The 6,487-nt window shown below is 46.0% G+C and overlaps 1 long non-coding RNA gene across 1 annotated transcript in view; it reads right to left on the reverse strand.

Annotated features, from left to right (window-relative positions):
* LOC134760569 (uncharacterized) overlaps positions 1 to 5,431 on the reverse strand; it is a 39,663-nt gene extending 34,232 nt beyond the window's left edge. Inside the window, exon 1 of the long non-coding RNA XR_010138302.1 lies at positions 5,220 to 5,431. This is a non-coding gene — a long non-coding RNA (uncharacterized LOC134760569). The remainder of the gene's footprint in view (positions 1 to 5,219) is intronic.
* Positions 5,432 to 6,487: the final 1,056 nt, after the last annotated feature.

Here is a 6,487-nt window from a genome sequence, read left to right on the forward strand (position 1 = left end):
TTTGAGTGAATTTGAACAAAGCTTGGGCCCAGGCTTATTCCCAATCGGCGCCACCTCATAACAGTTTGCTACCCAGCCCGGAGCCCAGTGGCCACACCCTTGGCAGATCCCTGACCAGAGACGCCTGCAGGCCTGGCCCTGGTCTTCCCTTCCAACCCTGTGGTTACTAGGCCCTGCATTTCTTCACCCTGCCTTGGTTGACAAAATACCCTGTCTCCAGATTATGCAATCGAGCATTGGGACAACCCTATCGGGGAGGTGAGGCTGGGATTATTCCCATGTCACAAGAGTAAAAAGTAAGGCTCAGAGACGTAAAGCAACCTGTCCAAAGTCACACAGCTATTTGGCGGGCAGAGCCAGGACAAGGAGATAGGGCTTTTCTCTCCAAGTCCACAGCTCTTTCCAGAACTCTCTGAGTTTTAGAATTTCTGAGCTAGAGCTAGGAGATGGCACAGCTTCTCTGGTATGAGGGATGTGGTGGAAGACAGAATCCACCCCTTGGGTTTTAAAACCTCCCTTGAGTGAGCGGGGAGGGGTGGAGCCAGACTTTCAGAGGCACATGAGGCCCTCAGCAGAGGGAAGTGGGCTGAAAAGGAAAGTAAACTAACAACTTTACTTGAGGAATGATAATTGATCTAATACATGCTACATGCTTACTTCCACCAGGCACTGTTCTACCTACTTTAGGTTCTCACAACCTTATGAACGAGATCTATGATCCCCATTTTAGAGATGAAGAAACTCATCTCTAAATGAAAAGGCGCGGAAAAGGGAAGTAACTTGTCCACAGTCACACCGCTGGGAAAAGGAGCGGCTGGGATTTGAACTGGAAGTCTGAGCCCGCAGGCCAAGCTCTCATAGCGCGACTGCACTGCTCCTTCTGTGCACCAGGCACTGTGCTAGGAGCTGGGATGAACCTGACAGTTGTACCCCAGTCCTCCCAGAGAGGATCCTCAGGAGGGTGGGATGGGAGTGGGCAGCCAGGCAGAGCAGGGCGCTGGGAGAGACCCCGCAGCGGGGCGACCAGGGACCCAAGGGAGTTTTTGAAGAGAAGTGTAGCCAGAAACGCCTAGGGGAGAGCGGGGGGTGGGATGGTAGGTGGAGGGGGCCTGTTCCAAGCAGAGCAGGGCAGGGTCTGCCCAGGGCAGGATGCCCGGGGCCTCGGGGCTCAGGAGGCGAGCGCTGGCGGACGGAGATGGCTGGAAGGCTGGAAGGCAATGACAGCATCAGCCGCGATGCCGGGCCCGCAAGTTAGCTGGTCCTGAGCGGCAGGGCCTGGGGGTGACTGGGGAGCTCGGGTCCTCCCCAGTGGGAGGGGACCACGGCGCAGGAGGCAGAGCGGGGAGGAAGGATGAGGCACCTGGTGGCAAGACCACTCTGGCTGCTACCTTTTGGAGAAAGATTTGGGCCCTAGGAGGAAGGGGAAGGGAGAGGAGCTGGGAGGCTGTGGCAGGAATTGGCAGAGGCTGCGAGGCAGGAAGAAGGAGACGGTGCTCGGGGAGAATCCACAGGTGGAGAGATATTACAGGGAGAACCCCATTTGATGGCCATTTTGCAGCGGGGAGTTAAAAGCCCACACTTGGCTGCCAGACCTCAGTTTGAAGCAGAAGTCGCCACTCATTTGCAATGCGACCAAGGGCAAGTGACTTAACCTCTCTGAACCTCGGTTCCTCATCTGTAAAGCAGAGCTAATGACCCATGTATCTCATTGTGAAGATTGTTGGAAAGATTGAGACAACGTAAGCAGGCGTCTGGACCTAAGTCCTAAGTAAACTGGAGCATTCTGGACACTGTTCTTTAGGTCGTTTTGCAGACATCTAAGTCTGGGGGAAAGAGTATTTGGGGCAAGGAGCATAAAAAGTTTCTGGGTCCTCTCCTAGCCTCCCCCCTCCAAGCTGGGTGGCTTTGGGGAGAAGCTCTCTGAGCTTCTGGGTTCTCATCTATAAAATGGGGATGCTAGCATTTTCCTCACTGGACTTTGAGCAGAACAGCTGGGACAGAGCTGTTGGACATGGAGCAGAGCATTGCTTTTGTGTGAGCAAGAGCTAGTGACCCACCAGAAGGCTGTGACAAGGGTCAGCTCAGCTAACACAGCAGGGCTGCGCTGGACAAGCAGGGCTCACAGGATCCTAGGGGCCTCCCTGGATTCCCTGTGGGATTTCTTTATCTGCCATGGAATGCAGCCTCGGCAGCAACGGGAGTGTTCTCACACTCAACATCAGCAGCCTTACTGGGCATTGAGCTCACACAACAACCACCCACTTTAAACAAGTTTTAAAACAACAGTGTATTTCTAAAATCATTTTTGAAATGCAACTGTGTAAAAGTAACATGAAGGATAATTGTTACATTATCAGGGAGGGTGATGATACCTTCTGAAAATTTCCGCCAGTACGTCTGCACCCTGTGTGACAGTAGGAGCCATAAGGAGTTTTCATATCCTGTCAGTTTCTTTTCTTATTCCTTATTCGTACCAAATTAGAAAAATCCTAAACCACAATTATAGGTCATTAGAAACGGCAGCAAATGTTTGGTGGCTCTGACAGATGGTTCTGGATTCAGACCAAACAAGAATTCAGAAATCACAGACCTCTTTCTTCCTGAAGACTGCTCTCCCCTCTCTCGGACATTAGGTCAACAGGTACAAAGCTTCCAAAAGCCAGAAGACTAAGTATTTCACCGAGGGAGAGGGGGGCGGCGGTGGGGGGAGCAAGCAGAGCCATAATCCTTTCTTTGGTTGAATTTGACTCCGGAAAGAATTCTTTAAGTTCTGATGTAATGTTTGGATGTGGTTTTTAAATAGTCTTAATAATATGTCACCGATTCCTTTCTCCTGCTCAGAAACAAAATCACCAAGTGCTGAAAAAGAATCAAAATCAAAATGGAGCAGTCATACTGCTGTTTGGTTTTAAGAAATTCTGCTAACTTGCTCCTCAACAGTAAACATTGTAATTGGTGATGTCTGGACAATACAGATATTGAATATATTGCCATTTGAGCAAGTCACTCAGGATCTCAGAAGTGGCCTTGAGTGGAGAAATGGGGGGTTTTTTGGTTTTGTTTTGTTTTTTTTGAGAAAGAGTCTCACTCTGTTGCCCAGGCTGGAGAGCAGTGGCATGATCTCAGCTCACTGCAGCCTCTGCCTCCCAGGCTCAAGTGATCCTCCCACCTCAGCTCCCCACCACCCCACCCCAGTAGCTGGAACCACAGGCATGCACCACCATGTCTGGATAATTTTGTTTGTACTTTTTGTGAGACAAGGTTTTGCCATGTTGCCCTGACCGGTCTTGAACTCCTGGACTCAAACAATTTACCCGCTTTGGCCTCCCAAATGCTGGAATTTCAGGCATGAGTCACCAGACCCAGCAGCACATCATTGATTTTTAGCCAGCTTCACATGGGGCCACAAGAATGTTTGAAAAAGATGAAATGAAACCATTTCCTTAAGTCATTGACTAGGCCACTGAAGATCAGTTCTAAGATCTTAAACAGCTTGCTCAGATGACAATATATGTAATAACTGACAGTTCAAACCTCACCTTAGAGGAATAAAATGTCATTATCTTTTTTAAAATTTTGGTATTACACAATCACTGGGCAAAAATCTACATTTTTAAATGAGGAGTGTAAGATAGCTGGATTTATTAAAATCAAACTATTTTCTCATAATATTTGCAATTGACACTATGTGATATCCAACACTGCCATTTGATAAAGGAAATTTGCCACAAGTTGGTTTTTCATTCTCTGTGAGAGAAATGTGTATCATTAATAAATGGCTGTGTTACAATCTTCTCAGATAGTGTTACTTTGTAGCTGTGTTTTACTAAGAGGAGTGCACTTTTAAATGCTGCCTCTGTCATTTTGTTTTTCTTCCTGCCTTTACTGGGGGAAAATCCATTAATTTTGTCCTGGAAAGCTTATTTTGCTCTTGTTCTGGAAAAAAAAGAAAAGGCTCTGATGGTTTACCAGAAAGGTCACTGTGCTGTGTTTGAAAATGATGTGAAAATCTTGATGGCTTTATGCCACTATTTGACAAAGTTTCATAACACACAACTCACTGGGGATTAAAATGGAATAGATCACCACCAGTAAAGTTTAGTTTCAGATCTTCAACATCATACTCACTATTTACACTTTTTCAACTACTTGTGTGAAATTGTCAGACGTGTCCCAGTTCTTAGAGATTTACATATTTTTGAACTAGATGCTTGTTCACTATGTTATTTACTTTTCTTCTTTCTTCCTTTTTTTTTTTAGCCCAGACATATGCTTGGACACTATGTATTTACTTTTATAACAATATTCTCAGTTGTAGTATTTGGGTTACTATTTTTCTTACTCTTCTTAGGCTTTAATTAACCACTTTTGAATCACTGGCTTATTATTTGGGTTTAGGATATTACACATCACAAAAATAATAACCAAAAACCCATAAGTGACATGAAAATATGTCTCTGGAGATGATCTGCCCAAGCTAGATCAGCCAAATTCAAATTAGAGGATGCACAATGTTGGAGAATGTGACAGTTGTTAAGAACAAAATGGGGCTGGGTGCAGTGGCTTATGCCTGGAATCTCAGTGCTTTGGGAAGCTGAGGCAGGAGGATTACTTGAGCCCGAGAGTTCAAGACAAGCCTGGGCAACAATGTGAAAGCTCATCTCTAAAAAAAATTTAAGGATTAGCTGTACGTGGGGGCATGCGCCTGTAGTCCCAGCTACTCAGGAGGTTGAGGCAGGAGGGTAATTTGAGCCCAGTTCAAGACTGCAGTGAGCTATGATCACACCACTGCACTCCAGCCTGAGTGACAGAGTGAGAACTTGTCTCTGAAATAAACAGATAGGTAGATAAATAAATAAATGTACAAGGTGGGATTGTTGCAAGAATCTTAATCAATTAATCAATTTTACATTTCAGATTTATGAGTAGAGCAATTCCATCCTTTTTTTCCTTAGAGGTTTCCTATGGACCACTTGTATACCTTTAGGGACCCCCCAGTGGTCCATGAACCACACTTTAGGAAAATTCTATAGCCATTAAGTCTGTCATCTGAATCATGAAATGTAGTTGGGTGGGGGGAATTGTCCTGTTACCCTGGTCTCTGGCCACCTAGAGCTGGAAGAGTGCATCCTTGGCCGAGTGACATGTTAAGTGGGAGGGAACTTGATAGACACATAAGGGGCATCAAGAGAGACCCAGGACATGTAATGAGCAGAAACCTGGACAGCTCAGTCTGGAGGATATTCATGGGAAGATGCAGGATCTGTCAGGACTCAGCTCATCATGGGTGGCTCTGGTCCCCTGATGTCCCTTGGTTAGGTGTTCTGTTTCTACCAGGGTCCTGTAGCATGCAATAAGCTGTTTTTGACTAGTGAATAACTCCCCAGAACTCTAGAGGTCTGCATTGTAATTCTCCTATTGTGGTGTCAGCTTTTTTTGATGTCACAAATACCCCCAATGCCATAGGGTCTGTGGGTCTTAAGGTCCAAGTGGCAGGACCATTTGCACCACACCCAGAACTGTTGAACAGCTCTTTCTTGCTCTGCGTCTCATTCAAATTTGACAGCCTTTAATGTCACCTGTAAAACATATTCCCAAAGGTAGAACATGTTTTCTCCAGAGTCTGAGGAGGCCTACCAGATGAGCTTTCTTATCTGCTGGGCAAGAATTTCTCCTTTTCTTTGGAGTGGATGTCTAGTCATGCTTCTGACTACCAAACCACTAAAGATCTCACTGATGTTAATAAGACCCTAAATCTTTGTAGGGGTTTTTTTCTTCCCATCCCCTGGAATGCATGCACTTACCAAGGCTCCTTGGCACTTTTCTGGTCCAATTAACATGATGTCATCTGAAGAGTAGGCCAATGCAGCCAGGCGCCATGGCTCACACCTGTAATCCCAGCACTTTGGGAGGCCGAGGCAGGTGGATCACCTGAGGTCAGCAGTTTGAGACCAGCCTGACTGACATGGTGAAACCCTGTCTCTACTAAAAATACAAAAAAATTAGCCAAGCGTGGTGGTGCATGCCTATAATCCCAGCTACTTGGGAGGCTGAGGCACGAGAATCTCTTGAACCCAGAAGGCGGAGGTTGCAGTAAGCCAAGGTCACACAATTGCACTCCAGCCTGGGCAACAAGAGCAAAAATCTGTTTCAAAAAAAGAAGAGTAGACCAACGCACTATTCTGCAGAATGTCCAGATGATCCAGTAACTTCAGACTTTTATGACAGAGTGGGAGAGTTAATATACCCTAAGACAAGACCTTAAATATATATTGCTGTCCTTTCCAAGTGAATGCAAATTGTTTCTATTTCTTTCTTATAAGGATGAAAAAGAATGCATTCTTCAGATAAATGAAAAAGAATGCATTCTTCAGATCAATGCCCACATACTATGCACCTGAGGCATGTTCATCTGCTTTAGCAAAGGTATGGCCCCTGGCCCAGCAGCTGCCATTGGGGCTAATACTCAGTTGTGTTTGCACTGGTC

The sequence above is a fragment of the Pongo abelii genome, chromosome 19, assembly GCF_028885655.2.
Source record: "Pongo abelii isolate AG06213 chromosome 19, NHGRI_mPonAbe1-v2.0_pri, whole genome shotgun sequence".
Taxonomy (NCBI): domain Eukaryota; kingdom Metazoa; phylum Chordata; class Mammalia; order Primates; family Hominidae; genus Pongo; species Pongo abelii.